Source organism: Myotis lucifugus, unplaced genomic scaffold (genome assembly GCF_000147115.1).
Source record: "Myotis lucifugus unplaced genomic scaffold, Myoluc2.0 scaffold_19, whole genome shotgun sequence".
Classification (NCBI taxonomy): Eukaryota; Metazoa; Chordata; class Mammalia; order Chiroptera; family Vespertilionidae; genus Myotis; species Myotis lucifugus.
The window spans coordinates 6,033,391-6,051,556 of record NW_005871067.1 but is presented as its reverse complement, the minus strand read 5'-3'; positions in this window follow the sequence as shown (position 1 = coordinate 6,051,556).

Genomic DNA, 18,166 nt, shown 5'->3' with positions numbered 1-18,166 from the left:
TAGAAGAAGGAGAGGAGGAGGAGGAGGAGGAAGGGGAGTGAGGAGGAGGAGGAGGAGGAGGAGGAGGAGGAGGAGGAGGAGGAAGAAGAAGAAGAAGAAGAAGAAGAAGAAGAAGAAGAAGAAGAAGAAGGAGGAGGAGGAGGAGGAGGAGGAGGAGGAGGAGGAGGAGGAGGAGGAGAAGAAGAAGAAGGAGACCTTACCTTTTGCAACAGCATGGGTAGACTGGGAGAGTATTATGCTGAGTGAAATAAGCCAGTCAGAGAAAGACAAGTACCATATGACTTCACTTATATGTGTAATCTAATGAACAAAATAAATTAACAAACAAAATAGAAACACTCATAAATACAGAGAACAGGCTGACAGCTGTTAGAAGGGAGAGGGTTTGGGGAGTGACATGAAAAGGATTAAGCAAAGAAGAAAAAAACTCATACACACAGACAACAGTATGGTGATTACCAGAGGGAAAGGGGGGTGGGAAGCTAGAAGAGGATAAAGGGGGGATAAATGGTGATGGAAGGAGACCTGACTTGGGGTGGTGAACACATAATATAATATACAAATAATGTATTATAGAATTATATACCTGAAACCTATATAATTTTATTAACCAATGTCACATCAATACATTCAATAATGATGTTAGTTCTCCTGCTAAGATATTTTTAGCATAAAGTGAGTCTAAAGAGGAAGGGTCAATAGAACCTACACTTTCATTTAATCAACCAGTCAATATTTGTTTAAAAACCTATCGTGCACCAATCACCATTTAGACGTCCCTTCCTCAGCGAAGTTTAACAAACTAGAAGGAAGTCGGAGATGTAACTCAGAGTCCAGCCAAAGGCATACTCTAATCAATAGAAGTAAGGTTGCTATGGGAACCTTAGCAGGACCACTATCCCTAGGCCTGGGCATCTGGGAAGGCTCTGTGGAAGAGTGCTGTAGAGGCTGTGTTCTGTGAGAGAAGTCAGGGATAGTCTGGTATAAAGAACAGAAGACATGTGCTCACAGAGGACAGACAGCCCATGCAAAGGTCCGGAGAGGAAGGAGGGAATGGTGCGTAGAGAGAACTGAGTGGCCAGAGCAGAGAATGTGAGGGGAGGGTGGTGAGACATAGGGATAGGGGCATGTACTCAGAGCATATCTCAATAGCCCTCTTAGAACATGAAGCTTACTGAGCTCTATATCTGCTCCTCAAACACAAGGGATACCTCAAAATGAAGTCCTATGTGGCACCAGGGACAGAAGACTGTTACCTCTCCCAGCTTCCATGTACAATCACTTAATAACTTGCAACAAAGCTGGCTTACAAGGTGTCGGGGCCTGGTCCTTTACATGTTGTGTTCTGTAGTTCCAGAAAGACATTCTTCTCTCCCCTCATCCCATCCTCCCATCTGCTTTATGGAGCCCATATTCTCAGGCTGCAAAGCTTCCAAGACATGCTCTGCTCCAGGGGACTCTCTCCTCCAGCTGACAAACAATTTTCGGAGAAGCATTTCCTGGACATGACAGTTTGGGGGGTTCATTTGCCTGTCTGTGCAGTCAATGCTCCTGAAATGCTCAGGCTGTGGATGGAATTTCTGCCTCATGCCCCATCCAGTTCAGGGCTCTGGAACACAGGAAACACACTATCCGGTTTGCATAGCTATGTGAGGAAAGAACCCCAGCCCATCCTTGTCTCACCGCTGCAGAAGGACATCCAAAGATAGACAAATAGTCTCTTCCCACCTTTCAGTTGGTCTAGTCTCTTCTTGCCCAGGAGTAAAACTTGGCTCACTCTGTCTTGCCATGATTCTGCCTGGCTCCTCCATCCCGCTGGAGGCTTGGAGGATTAAGAGATACAGTAAGGTCTTACTCTGGCTGTTGAGTTCATTGAGTCGTCACGCACTGTAGCAGAGGTTTGCACAGAAACTTGATGCCCAGAGCCAATAAAGCCTGTGCCATGAAAAGCAAGTCAAAGCACAATGGCATCAAGCAAAGCAGCCACAGATTGTCAGCCTGACCTCAGAACCAGCAAGGAAGCAAGTAAGGGAGTTATTTCCACAGGCCTCCATGCTCCTCCTGCTGCTTCCACCGCTGCCACTGCTAGAAAAACACATTCCAGCATCTGGCATCTGAGCCCTCCAGTTGAGAAGTATAGACCTGTGTGGCCTTGAGGGCCTCACAGTCCAGAGGAGAGAGGAAAGAGCATGGACAGAGAATGCCAGCTGCTGGGGTCACCAGAGCATCTGCCATGGGCCAATTCCCTTGTGCCACAATAGCTGGGTTTAGGAAATGCCAACCTTGCATTTTGAGAAATACAAGTTCCCCAGAATATAGAGGAACTCTGAAAAGCCATGACAAGGGCCTGAGATCAATACAGATTCAAACTGAATTTCAGAACCACGTCCAACCAGAGGCTGCACTCAAATGTGCCTCTCTGCCCTATATTCCTGACAACAGGGCATTTTCACATTCATGAACCCTGCTTCCTTGAGGGACTGGCAGCCTGTTGCTTCCCTCTGAGCCTGTCACCTGGTCTACAGCTGGAGCTGCTGGATTCTCCCATGAATAACTCACATGGCTGCAGAGGGAGGAGTGCAAAATGAGGGGGATGAGAGTCAGTCAGGCAGATAAAACCCCCCAAACTGTCATGTCCAGGAAATGCTTCTTCAAAAATTGTCAACTGGAAGAGAGAACATCACTGTTGCATGAATTGCAGCACTGAATTTTTTCAGTTGTTACAAATCTGTTTCTTAGCCTCTCATACTTAAGCTCAGATTAAGCCAAGACATTATCAATGTTAAAACATTGCCAAATTGTCATTATGTGTGAGCAAATGCAGAAAAGGCATTTCCTTTAAGGTTCTTTAAATAAAAAAACTGGGTTGTCACCTTAAATTCAAGCATCCTCAAAAAAAAAAAAAGAAAGAAAAAAAAGAAGGGAAAGAAACCACTATCTCCATGTGACATTGTCCAAAGTTCTGCTGTGTTAGACAACAGCAAAGTGGCAATAGACATTTATGCTTCTGTCCAAGATGAGCTCAGTATGTATATTTTAAAATAAGAGGTAGATTAACAACAGGTCCACACAGAAGGGTCAGAGCATGCAGGGAAGGGCCAGGCAAAGACCTCCAAAGGTCCTTAAGCAGACACAGGGCCAATTGAGAGTCACCTCTTCACATCATGCACTTGCCATCATTTTGGAATTATTGACCTGGAGTCAAGATTTTGGCACTCTAAGGAGGCAAACTAAAATATAGTAAGTCATGAGTTATTATTGTCTGACCTGAGCAAGGATGGAGAATCCCATACAAATAGCACTTCCTTCCTGGAGGCCATATTTTTAATGAATGAAGTCATTTCTGCCTCCCCTGCTTATACTGAGGTCCAAGACAATGGAAATCCTCAGAGAAGAGGGAAGAGAGATAGATCTGTCATCCACTTAAAACTTCTTGCGGTCATTTTTTTTTTTTTGCCTTTTCACTTTATCTTTTTTTCAAATTCGGAGATAGTGGATGGGGTACAGAGCAGCTCAGAAAAATAGACCCTGGCCTTGGAGTAGGATCCTGATGGGGCAGGGAGGCATCTTCTGGGACAGCACAATTGAAAGCATCAAGTTCTGCCTGAACCCCAGGAGGCCCTGAGTGAGCTCTCTGCACTCCCAACAGAACCCTGGCCAAAGGCGCTGGGAGACAGGGATGTGGTGGCCTTAGCAGCCTTTGTCCTTGACTCTCCCTACTGCAAGCACACTGAAATGCTGCTTCCTCCCAGAGCTGTGTTCTATCTCTGTCAGTCTGCACTGCAGAGGGTGTTGAAGCTGGCAGATAAATATTGTTCTCTCTGCAAAGAGCTCTGTAGTTGGGGGTGTGCCCAGTGTGGCCAGGGAGAAAGTTAATTTTTAACTTTGTAAAAGTTAGAATGATTCAGGGGAAAGGAGGAAAAGTGCATATTCATGCAAGATAAAGATTTAGAACCAAACAGGGAAGTTATGATCCACAAAGTCACTATAATGTAGCCACATTTCACGCCTAAATCAAGCCATAAATTTAACAGCATGTATTTACAAAAGAATGAAAGTCCACATATCACAATTTCAAAAACAATTCTGCAAATCTAAAAGTGGGTTAATTTGACTGCTGGACATTCCTTTGACCATTTTCCTACTTGTGAAATTGAATTCTCGTCCTCCCCAGGGCATGGATGTGGAGGCTTTATAAATGCATTAACAAAGTATGTGAAACAGGTGAGGAACATGCCATTGTCTTTAGGGAGGTCAAGCTGTCCGTTGGCTGAATGGGCTAACAAGTCATGCCTGCTGCGTTCTGTCACAGGGCAGCACATACTAATGTTACACAGTGTGTGGAGTCATGCAATTCAACACCAGAGCACAAGGCACTGCAGGCAGAGTGTTTAGGGTTAACTTTAAATACCCTCATTCCAGTTTCTTAACTTCTCAAAGAATGCAACACCAACTTCACTTTTTTTAGGGGTGATGGGAACAAAATCTATTTCCTAGTTTTTTTCCTGTGAGTATTATTTACGGGTCTGCTTGTGGGTCAAACATTTTGTTACCCTAAAAAAATAGAAGGGTGAATGTTTGTCCTTTCATTTTTTACATGCAGGAAAATAAGCTGATTTGACACAAGTTCCAGAAGCTTCTAATCCCATTGAATTGAGGTGTTGCTCAGGCTGAATTGCACAAATGCCGGGGCCATCCTGAGAGCACCCATAGGAGCCAGCAGCACTTCCCAACGCATCTCAGCGAAGAATGGAACTAACCAGAAGAGGATTCACACTGCTCACTGAGTGAACCAAACCATCCCAAGGTCCAGGATGTAGTTCAAATCACACTGCTTTTTGCAAGCCTCTGAGTCTCCTTGCAGCAGAAATGGCGGCATTTGAAGACTTCCATGTTGATTCACACACTTCCTTTCTTTCCTCAAATTTACAGAAGCTAGAAGACCAACAGCCTGTATCTTCTCAAACAGAAAAGAGGCTACCAGAAAAAAAACACTCAGTTACCAGCCATTTGTGGACAAGGATTAGTATCTGCTACTCCCCAACAGGATGTGAAAGAATGAACAAATGAATAAGGTTTGGTTGGGAGGCCTTCTGTAGAGGACAAGATGAATTTGTCTAAAACAAAGGATGAAGCACCAGAAATGCAAAGAGATGGGGGTGGAGGCAAGGGGGAAAGAAGCCATCAGTGGGAGGAACAAGAAGACAAGTCCATATTTTCCTCCTTGCAAAGGAAGGCTGCAGTGGCGCCAGCATGGGTCCCTGCCCAGCCTCAGGAAGCGCATTTTTACCTCAGTTACAACTAAAGAGAGTGTTGGAGGGAGATGGGCTTTAGCAAAAATGACTGGTGCTAAGTACACAGAAGCATCTAACAAATGAAATTTGATTAAAAGTGTAAATTTGAGCCAGAGAAAAGAATGAGCCAAGTCTTGACAGTAGTGAAAGTGTCTTCAGGGGACTCTAGTGCTGAGCCCAGTTCTTCCCTCAGATGCCTGCATGTGTGTGCCCCTCTCCTGCTCCAATACCTTCTTAAAATTAAAAAAGACTCAGCAGTGATACTGTCTGGCCACTCAGGAATAGATCCCTGGAAGAACTGTGACAGGGTCCCCACTCACTCTTTCTATAAAATTTATTAGGTGCCTACTTTATGTCAGAGAGAAATCAAACAACAACCAAAGTATATTCTCAGGCTTTTGCACTCAGGAACTTATAATGTCATCAAGTTTACTCAAAGAGAAAATTTATTTTAGATCTTGACTCACTGTAGCTACACCCACAGGAGGATGACATTTAAATTAGAATGTCATTTTATACACTTACAATAGAGGATGCATATTTCTAGTAACCATAATACTTCAGAACCTGGCTGCTCTAAGGGTGGTCCATGGGTCCACAGCTTTGGCAGCACCTGGAAACTTATTAGAAAATCAGACACTCAAGACCTACCTACAGAATAGAAAGAGCATTTTAACAAGATCCCCAGGTGGTCCTTATGCACAGAGACTTTTGAGAATATTGGTCTAGAAGCATGATTCTCAAGTGTTCACATGCCTCAGAATCACCTACAGGGATTGTTAAACCAGATTGTTGGGTTACAGCCCCAAAGTTTCTGATCGGGTGGGTCTAGGAAGGGCCCAACAACTTGGATTTTGCACAAGCTTCAGGGACCACATCTTGAGAACTACTGGTCTAGACCACCCTCTGTAGCACCACAGCACCATGCAGCCTGACCTATTCTGTGGCTTAAGATGAAAACTAATCTAAAGCACTGGCCCTCCCACTGGAGCTACATCAGAGTCCAAGAGGGTTTTTGTTGTTGTTATTGTTGTTAATCCTCACCCTAGGATATTTTTCCATTGATTTTTAGGGAGAGTGGGAGAGGGAAAGACAGAGAGAAACATCTATATGAGAGAAACACATTGATCAATTGCCTCCTTCACGAGCCCTGACCAGGGTGCAGGCCGGGGAGGAGCCTGCAACCGAGGTATGTGCCCTTGACCAGAATCGAAACCTGGACCCTTTGGTCTGAAGGCCAATATTCTATCCACTGAGCCAAACTGGCTAGGGCTCCAAGAGGGGATGTCCGACTGCTGGTTTAGGCCCGATCCCCTGAGGGTTCCTTGATTGGAGAGGGTGCAGGCCAGGCTGAGGGAAACCCCCCTCCCCCCGCTTTGTGCATGAATTTCATGCACCGGGCCTCTAGTAGTTTATATAAAGTACATTGTAATATTACTGGTCACAAACAGAGTAGAATTTTTTATTTTCCTTCTTCTTGCCCTTGACCTTTGGCCATGCTGACCACCTCCATTAATTTTCTTTTATTGTTGGGCTATTTGCCCATCAAGTACAATCAGATTCCGGATTCATCATACCCACAGCTCTGTGCTTTGGGTAAAGACTTAAGGAGAAAGATGGCATGGTGGGTTTTTAAAAATAACATTAAGCCTGGCTGGTTTGGCTCACTGGATAGAGCGTCGGCCTGGGGACTGAAGGATCCCAGGTTCAATTCCGGTCAAGGGCATGTGCCTTGGTTGTGGGCACACCCCCAGTGGAGGGTGTGCAGGAGGCAGCTGATCGATGCTTCTCTCTCATTGATGTTTCTAACTCTCTATCCCTCTCCTTTCCTCTCTGTAAACAATCAATAAAATATATTAGAAAAAATAACATTAAAAAAATTTAATAACAATAAGGGGTGGAGACTTCTAAAAATCAAAAAATGTCAGTGAAAGTCAGGGAAGGCAACCTCTTCTTTGAAACAATATTCTGCAGCTCAAAGAATAGCTTATAAGCAGGTCAAATTAAGGGAGAATTTAGTAAAGAGGAAGCAGACCCAAGAGGGGCATGTCTGCTCCCTTCCACCATTGGAGGACATGGCGAGGTGGCTGTAAATGGTACCAACAGGAGGTCCTGGTTTCTGTATATGTTTACAGGGTGTACCTACTGACACCATACCTTTCACATTGCCATTCTCTTTTGAAAATAGGCTTGTCTCTGTGCCTTCCCTATACTGAATGTTATAGGTACACTTCCAATAGGTGTTTCAGATAGCACCTAAATGTCATTGTAGCTGAAAACAACTCGGAATTCCTTTGGGACACACCTTGTGAATGGCCTATATAAAGAAGCATAGGCACAGAAAGTCTTGTGTCAGTCGAGTTCCCACCTGATTTTCAAATGAATTTTCCCACCCATGCTTCTTGGAAGTTATTCCTTTTTACTGGCCTGTGACACATGCTTCTCAAAAAGCTTGCACAATCATAGAACACAGGTCAGCATTCCTTCGCTCTTTCCTGCCCCTCAACAACCATGATTATGAAGCATTTTCTCTCTTTTCTTCCATCCCTTTACAGATCAATTGGGACAGATTCTTTTTTAAAAGTGACTATGCATTTTTTTATTCTTTACTAGAGGCCCAGTGCATGAAATTTGTGCACTGGGGGGGAGGGGGTGTCCCTCAGCCCAGCCTGCATCCTCCAATCTGGGAACCCTTGAGGGATGTCCGACTGCCGGTTTAGGCCCGATCCCACAGGGATCGGACATCCCTAATCCGGCAGTCGGACATCCCTCTCACAATCCAGGACTGCTGGCTCCCAATCACTCGCCTGTCTGAAAGCCTGATAACCCCCTAACCACTCCCCTGCCAGCCTGATCAACATCTAACTGCTCCCCTGCCAGCCCGATTGCCCCCAACTGCCCTCCCCTGCCAGCCTGGTTGCCCCCAACTGCCCTCTCCTGTAGGGCTGGTCCCTTCCAACTGCCCTTCCCTGCAGGCCTGGTTGCTCCAAACTGCCTCCCCTGCAGGCCTGGTCACCCCTAACTGCCCTCCCCTGCGGCCTGGGTCCCCCCCCCAACTGTGCTCCCCTGCAGGCCTGGGTTACCCCCCCAGTGGCCCTCCCCTGCAGGCCCAGTCACCCCCAACTGCACTCCCCTGCAGGCCCGGTCGCCCCTAACTGCCCTCCCCTGCTGGCCTGGTTGCCCCTAACTGCCCTCGCCTGCTGGCCTGATCACCCACAACTGCCCTCCCCTGCATCTTGTGGTGGCTATCTTGTGGACACATGGGGGTGGCCATATTTGACCACATGGGGGTGGCCGTCTTTGACCACATGGGGGTGGCCATCTTGTGTGTTGGAGTGATGGTCAATTTTCATACTGGTCGTGACTAATTAGCATATCAGGGCTAATTAGCATATTCCTCTCTTATTGTTGTGTTGGAGTGATGGTCAATTTGCATTCTGGGCATGAATAATTAGCATATCCCGTTGTGACTGTGAGGGTGTTGTGACCAATTTGCATATTACCCTTTTATTAGTATAACTATAATTAGTATAATTAGTATAGAAAGTATTACATATGTCCTTTTTCCCCCCATTAACCTCTCCCAGTCTGCCTCCACTCTCTAGCACAGGCCTTCACTTGTCTCACTCATTTGTGGAATATAAAGAACATTATAAACTGATGATCAAAAATAGATCAGATGCAAAGAAGCATCAAACAGACTTCAAACTACAGTGGGAAGGCAGGGGCAGGTTGGGAGAGTGGTAAGAGATCAACCAAAGGACTTATATGCATGCATATAAGCATAACCAATGGACAGAGACACTAAGGCAGTGAGGACATGTGCTTTGTCGGGGGTGGGGGGAGAGTTCAATGGAGGTAAAGGGAGACATATGTAATACTATATGTAATACTTTAAGCAATAAAGAATTAAAAGGAAAAAGACTCACAGTGCTGGTCCAGCCCTGCCGCTAGCACATTCTTAAGAAAGAGGCAGCTACTATCTGGTGTCCAGTTTTCTCTGTGATTACCTGGTCCCAAATCCACAACCAGAGGCTCATCATCCTGATGTTCCAACAGCAGGAAACATGCTCCCTCCTCTAAGCATTTTCCAGAAGCACTGAGCTGGCAGCTCACTCACCTCACCCATCCAGTATCCCTGCCCATAGCCTCCCACACCAGCACAGACACTCAGACTTTTCACCACCCCTCTGCACACCTCATGCTATCAGGAATCCTGAGACCAGATGCTCCATGGTCCCTCAGCACAACATCTGGTAATTCCTGACATTTTTTATTTTAAAACTTATTATTGTAAGATGTTCTCTGATAAATTAAGCTCTATATAAGTGTTTTCCTGGATTGTGAAGGGAGGCTTCCTCTTTCTCCATATTTTTTAAAAACATATTTTTATTGATTTCAGAGAGGAAGGGAAAGGGAGAGGGAGAGAGAGACAGAAACATCAATGATGAGAGAAAAAAAAATCACTGAATGGCTGCCTTCCTGCATACATCACATTGGGGATCGAGCCTGCTACCTGGGCACGTGTCTGGACTGGGAATTGAAGCTTGACCTCCTGGTTCATAGGTCAACACTCAATGCTCAACACCTATCGGGCCTCCTCTTCCTCCATATTCCTACTAGGGAGATCCTGAATCTGTGCTTTTTCCACTTTACTCAATCCTCGGTTTTGCCATGTGGAAAGTCAGTGTTGACTGAGGCTAATGAGGAAGGGCAAGTGACCGAGCCGACACCTGTGCCCCAAGCCAGAAAATCCAGGAGCCCACTGTCTCCTGAAGGCTAATGATTACATTCCTACTTATTTCCTGTGATTATATGCCCTGGACCAAACCTTCAGGAGGTTTGGCCATATGAGGCAGAGAGTTCATACCACACCAACCAGTTGCTAAGGCTTCATGGGGATGCATGTCACTCACACACACTTGGGCAGAGTTAAATTATAGCAACAGAGGAATGTCTATGAGGACAGGTGTCCCATCATCTCACCCAAGGGCAGGGATGCTTGACCCTGTCCGTGCTTCCCCATCCTCCCTCCCAGGGTCATTCTCTAAACCACATTCCCCTTCTCCTCAGGCCAGGTTCTGAGGAGCAGGTGCCTACAGTTCCTGATGTCACCTCAGAACCAGCAGAATGTGGAGATATGGACACCTGAGACACAACCCCATACTCTCTACCAGCTGCAGAGGACAAGATGAGTCAGGTGTTTGTCCTTATTTCATGAACAGACCACCTAGGGTGGGAGAGCCATGAGGGACTCACCATGAGCCAAGAAAAAACAGCAGGAGAAAGGCTTCCACTACAAGCTGTTTTCTAGTGAAGATAATAATGCTAAAATATTATCAGCCAAACAATAAAAGAGAAGGTAGGAATATAGGGGGGAAAAAACAATAAATATGTAGGTGCAGCTAATAAATGTTCAAAGCTTAACAGGCTAATCAAAATGAAATGGGACTAGGGTAAAAGCAGGCTAGGAACTCTGAGGTAATTCTATGAGATCACAAGCTTAATTATACAGATATGAATTCCTCCTTCCTATACCTACTGTGCTTGCAAACATCTTAGTTTTACTAGTAGCATCACCAGGAGCTTCTCTAGCCATCAAACATCAAACAACTATCGATAGGGCCCAAAAGGCTCTTCAACCTGCTTGGGGTGGGGGTGGTACTGAAGATATCATTGTGAACATTTTCCAACAACATAATGAAAATAGATGGCAGTGTTGCACACTGACAGATAATATAAGAAACAATGCAGGCTTGTGTCCATATGTGTGTGTGCATGTGTGGGCTATGTGTGTGATCTTATGTGTATGCCTGTATTGCTTGGTGCATGTGTTTACACACATGTGTGTGTCATGTGTGCCTATGACTGTGCATGTATGTGTGTGGTTTATGCCTTTGTGTGCACATGTGTGGCTCATATGTGTCCTTATGTGTGCATGTGTGTGGTGCATGCATGTATTGTATTGTGTGCGTGCTTCTGTACACACACAGTAAATGCTCCTGCCCTCACATCCACACTTACCTGACCCTTAGGGAAACCCACAGGCACCTGCAAGGGACATGGCACTTGCCAAGCCACCAGGCCAGCACACAGCTCAGCAACAAGCCCTCATGGTAAAGTCATTTGTTGCAGATAGTCTGTGTCTTTAATGGACATGGTGAAAGGGCCTGGAGGTGGGGAGCCTAGAGTGTATCCTGGTCAGGAAATCTCATCAGGTTGCTTCAAGATTTCCTCAGCCTTCAGTCCAAAACACTGATTCACAACCATATGAAAATCAAATCCACAAAGTTGATGGGTCTGTTTTGAATTTTTATGTAATTGGAAAAATGAAATAAATTCCTTAAAATTTGATTCTAATTTGCCCTAGGCCTTTATGAGATTTTTAGCTAATCAACCAAGATAACACTTATTTCATTCTTCCCTTAAATCTGACTATATATATATATATTTATATATATCCTCCATTTGTGAAAAAAGATGATTGATAGATATTAGTATTTTCCAGGATTGCTGTCCTTTTTAATTTAGGTTATTTGTAACTTTCTTATCAAATAAGGATGAGAAGAAATAAAAACTATTTAGCTGGCTGTCTAAAACAGACTGGAAAATGCTCTGGAGATTTATATAGTGATTAAAAATGATTACAGTTTTGTGCTTCATCTAGAACATTAGGGAATTTGGGGTTTCATTTAGAGAGTTGTAAAAGCCAAAAATTTTTTTAACAAATAGAAGTGTGTGTTTTTCTTAGGGAAAACTCACATAACTTGACAACTACTGGCTATGAATTCATGTCTGGGAACAAAGAAACAAACCTTAAAGACAAGAAAGAAAAGAAGGAAGGAATCTTCAAACTTCTTTGAAGCATAAGAGGGAGAAATGTGCCTTCTCAGGAAGAAGTCTCCTGCCCGGCCCTCCAGCCATACTTCAGCCTCACAGTTGGGTTACACATTCAGATGATATCAGAGCACAAAGGCTAAATTGAATCAAATACTCGATATAGGTTCCAAATTTACTGGAGCAGATCTATATTGCACTCATTGTTTTTTAGGTTTTAACTTAAGGCAAGACTCATGGTTCAAAGCCCAAGGCTGTGGTCAACATTCACACTATTTAATGCCCTTTCATCCCACCAGTATCTTGCTCTAGGTGGTCCACAATGTTTCCTTCATCGAACTCTTTCCACAGTTTGTTCTGAATTCATGGGACTTTTTTCAAACGTTGGACCAAGACAAGAAATTTTAGCAAGAAAACTGTAAGACTTTGGTATGGCAACACAAGCCTGGAAATCTGGGAGTACAATGATACACAGCACCAGATTCCTTTTTACCTCTGTCAGATTACTCATTTTCAATATGTAATGGATAATTTATAGTTAGGACATAATGCCTGCTAGACCATGGTCATTGAAAACATATGTCAGTCCTGTTGTGGCTTCAGAAACAATCACAAATCATTCATTTCCCATTTCAAAGACCAAAACAGTAGCTTACATTTTTAATACATAACCAATTGTTTAAAAACATCTGGAAAGCTATACCTTTCTGCATTTCTAGACAGATTCTTTCTTTAAAGGCAAATAGAAAAATCTTACGAGGTATCTTTCTTACAAATCCAATACACTGCACTCCACCAGTGGAATTCTTTTGACTGTGTTACTCACTGTTTCCATATTATTCAAGCCCAGAGACACATCAGGAGCATATTGCCATTGCAAATAAAACTGGTCCTGCCTCAGATTGCCTATTAAATTACACACTCTCCTCTTCTTCGCCATAAAGCCTCATCCAAATCCACACACACAGACTCAGATGGTAAAGAACAGAAACCAGGTCGATGTCAGCTTGCAGCCCTGTTCATCCTCTCTTAAGGAACCAGTGACTGCCACAGAGTTCTCCCAAAGAGACCACAAGTGTGCAAGAGCCTACATCTCAACATGTCTTTCAGAGTGTATGTAAATTTTAAAAGAAATCCATCCATACATTTGAAATCACTTTTAAGTTTCAACTTTCTACAATTGACTCTGTTCAGACAACAAAAACCTGTACTGACTGAAAGCTGACTTCCAGTGACACGATTCTTCTAGATTATTTTCAGCCTTTTCCAATTTAAGAGTAAAAATCAGTCATCAGAGCATGGTGGTAACATTATGAGTCGAGGAATTACAGCAGGGGCTTTAATGACCTAGAAAATTCTTTGGATTCCTATTTTCAAAAAGTTGGCTTTCAAAAGTGCTTCCTACACTTCAATTTGGGAGCCTGTGCTGCAGGCAGACAGCACATTTCTTCTCATCAATCTTCACATTTTCAGTACTACTTTCCAATAAGAGGACACTTCTCCAGCACCCACAAGTGCAGCATAGTCTTCCTGGATTTCCCTCTTATGCAACTAAACTACCACCACCACCACCATAAGGAGAAGATTCTCAGCTGCTGTGTAAATTTGTGTTTGTTTCCAAAACACTTCTATCAAGGCAGAACAATAATTACTTTTAAGATCTCAGCATCCTTCTCCAAAGTTGACAATACTGACATGGTCATGAGAAGATGGAACTGAGAAATCCAATGAGCCAGGAAGAGTATTACCAGCTAATGCAGCCCCTTTGGCTAATACTGAAAACACCATCTTGCAAAACTATGTGTGTATGCACCTTGCCCCTTCCAAGTTGCGCTGTCTCTACATGATGCTTTCTCTCTTTTAGGACAGCAAACCTTCTCTGGTGAATTTGTCTTCAGCCTGCCATCACTTTGTTTACTATTTCTATTACATTCATATGTGACCAGCTGAAAACCATTTAGAAGATAGTTTAGAAATTTTCTCAATTCCAGAGTAGTACATGAGCCTGGAAACCAAGATGACCAAAAGACTTATTCTAACTTCCACTTTAAGTCATTAACAATCAGCCCTAAAATTAGTAGTTCATTGTTTCTCTTCTTTCTAATACTTGAAGCTTCAAAGACAGACAGACAATATCACTCCTTTCTTTCTGGTCGCTTGAAATCCATGACTTTCCTTTCTCTTGGCTCTCTCAGCAATCTCTATACCCAAACACTTTTGAGTAGTTAGTCTGGATTCTGAAGTCTTTTTCTACAAGCTATTTTACCTCCCCCACTTGCAGGTTACTTCTGTCCTTTGCCTTTTAGTGGCCAAAATTGTGGGTGTTCATGGAAGAACTCCCTAGAATTTGGAAATAAAATTGGGGATAAATGTTATGAAGGTTCAAGAATGTTGGCAAAATTACTCCAGCTCCTTTTTCCCACTCTAAGCCATTTCCTTCCTCAAATACTCAACAAGGTGTAAGTATATTTGCTAATGTCTCCTTGAAACTCAGAGAATTCACAGCCCTCTTTAGAGACCACTTCTCCAATAGTGTCTCAATCCTAATATGTCCAAAAGCAAACTCACACAAACTCCTGCTTTCCCTCCTTATTCCTACCTCAGAAATGTCAGTGCAATTATTCCAACAATCAGACCAGAAACCATGGGATCATTCTTTTTAAAAAAATATATATTTTTATTGATTTCAGAGAGGAAGAGAGAGGGGGAGAGAGACAGAAACATCAATGATGAGATCGAATCATCGATTGGCTGCCTCCTGCACGCCCCCCACTGGGGATCGAACCCACAACCCTGGACATGTGCCCTTGACCAGAATCGAACCCAGGACCCTTTGGTTTGCAGGCTGACGCTCCATCCACTGAGCCAAACCAGCTAGGGCAAGGATCATTCTTAACTGTCCTCTTTCTCTCACACTCACATTCAACCCACCAACGTCTGTCTTCAAATTATATCCTAGATGTATCTTATTACTTTTCACTATCTCCACTTCACCCACCCTGATCCAAACCACCATCCTCTCTCTTCAGGAAGTTACAATCCTCCTACACATCATCGTATCTTTATGATCTCAAAACCCTCCAGTAGCTTCCATTCCACTAAGAGAGAAAAGCCAAAGTTTTAACAATGACCTGCCCCTTAGCCACCCACACTGATACCCATCTCGCACCAGCTCTCTCTGCTTCCCACACATCATGCTCCTTGAAGCTGTGCCCCTCCCCACCTCACCTCAGGGCCCTGGCACTTTCCTTGGCTTGGAGTCCTTCAGACATCTGAAAGTTGACCTCCTTCCTTCCTCCTTCAAATGTCCCCTACCTATGGATGCCTTTCCTGAGTACCCATGTAAAGCAGCACTACACACCCCATTCCAATATCCCCATCTCTTTAGCCCTCTTCATTTTTCTCCATAGTGATCACTGCTCTCTGACATATTATATATTCACTAGAGGTCCTGTGCACAAATTCGGATCAGGGCGGATGGGGCTGGGCCTGTTGAGGGGAAAAGATGTCAGGAGGTTGGCCGGCTGGCCTGCCTGGATTGGGGCTGATCAGGGCTCCTGATTAGGGCCTGGCCAGCTGGGGGAAGGGGCAGCGGGCGATTGGCAGGTGGGCCCTGCCCCCAATTGGGGTAGGGGGGCCGATTGGGTATGGGGTGAGCCATGAGGAGGGGCTGTGGGCGGTGGGCCATTGGAATGGGGTGGGTGAGGAGTGCCTATCAGGGACCAGCTGCCTGGGGGAGGGGCCATGGGTGATTGGCCCTGCCCCTGATCAGGGTGGGGGGCCTGATCTGGGGTGGAGCTGGGCAGGGGGAGGGGCTGCAGAAGGTTGGCCACCAAACCCCGCCCCCTATTGGGGTGGGGGAGGTGCGATCAGGGGTGGGCCATGGGGGGGGGGGGAAGGGCAGGCTGATGGGGGCATGGCTGGCTGGGGGGGAAGGGAGGGGGCATTTGGCCAGTAGGCCCCGCTCTTGATCAGGGTGGGAGAGTCTGATCAGGGGTAGGTCAGCAGGGGGGAGAAGCCGTGAGGCTGGCCACTGGCCCCACCCCCTGATCCAGCTGGTTTGCTGGCCACAGCGGGCGTCATAGAGACCGGTTGTTAGTTCATTATGGCCATTACAGTAGCTGCCTTTTTATATATATATAGATAGATTTATTTTATCTACACTCCCCTCATTCGGATGTGAGCTCCCTAATGTCAAGGACTTCGCTTCACTCATAGAATAACACCTGATACACAGCAGGTGCTCATCCCATTCAGCGAATTCACTAATGAGTGACATTGTCACGAAGAGCTGTACAAATAAGGCATTGCTGCTAATAAACCCACAGTTCACCTTCATGCTGCTATCCTGTACACTACCTGACCATGCCATGGATGCCCTGAAGTGTGGACCAATAATAGAAATGGTAGCAAGACAGAAACTCCCTGCTCACCATAGAACCAGACCCTTTGAGGATGAACTCTTTGTTAAGTCTGGGATCCAGTCCTCATTCTCCAGTTACCAGGTAAGTTAAAAATACAGCTGGGAAGACACCAGAGCCACTGCGTTTACCCTTATAACAGACTTGTCGGTTCCTTACTAATTTATAAATGGAACAAAGCTGCTGAAGGTCAATGTCCTTGACCAAGGATCCAAACTCAGGTCTCACTCCAGCATCCAAACTTTGGCCAGCACACTGTCCTCTATGTGAAGTGTGTTGGCTTTCCAGGTTGTTAACTTCTGGAAACTTTTTTCATCCCATTCTTGATAACTTGTTTTAACCGTGGTTGACAAGAGTCAGCATGCAACAAGACTCAGTAAGCAGTCACTGAGAGAGTGGGCAGCTTCAGGCATTCTCTCCAGTCACTTGAGATGAAAGTCATGCTCTCTTAGAGAGATTAAAGTGTCTATCAGTAGCTTAGAATTGCTACAATATATTAGCCAATACTGTGTTAATATATTTGCCTGTGTGCATTTAATAATGGCCACCTCCACTTTGAAGCCCAAGAGTTTTAATAAATGTCCTAAAACTTTCTTCTACTGTTTTTCCTGTAGAGGTTCCATTTATAAATCACTGTGCTGTCTGGAGGTTACTTGGCCCACAAAGGGACAATAACATCCTCCTGATGGGAAGATAGAAACAAGGGCTGATAATTTAGAATTTCAAGTGTGTAATCCAGACACAGATGCTCATTCCCTGCCCAAGCTCACTTTCCCAGGGAGATCTGGATATAAACTATATTCAGTGATTTTAAACAATAATTAAATCACGCTGATAAGATTGCATTGGATTCCCCAAGAAGCTTCTTTCAATAACACCAATAAAGAACTGGAATTTGGAAGGGGTTGGTGTGGGAGCCATTTTTAGGAGCAGCTTGAGCACCATAAAGGCTGGATTTGAAGGCAACATCTAGTCCCTGTCCTGACTGAGAACCAGAGGCTGAAGTCAGTTCATTTGAGGTCAGAGCGCCTGCACTCTGAACTTCCTCGCTCAAGATCACTTATACTAACCAGTGGATGATAAAATAATGGTTTAGGCACTATGCTGCACACCTAAAACTAATATAATATTGAAAAGTAAAAAAATATATTTACCATATTTTTTTAAAAAAGAAGGCTTTCTGTCCAGTCACTTGAGATGATTGTGACTTAGGGACAATCTAAACTCATCAAGTTCTACCAACTAGATGAATTAACACATTGTTTTATTCTGTGTCCACCCAATTGCACCTGCCTTCATCCACTTTCTTTCTGTTCATCCAGGACTTCCAACTTCTCCATATCCATGGTGGGCAAGTTCAACCCTGGGGATTCTTAGACACTAGAAATAGTTGCTGTGTGCTAATTCCTGTCTGCTTCCACTTTTTCCCTCTTCTCCTAGTCTTAGAAAATTACAGATTTTGTTCCATAAATGTATTTTTCCCAGAAGGCTTTGTCACTTTGACTCTAAGCCTCACACAACTAAATAGATAAGTAAACACACACACACATAGGACACATGGGCAGACACAGCATCAGGAACTGACAGCCCACTAATTAATCAGAACCTTGAGTG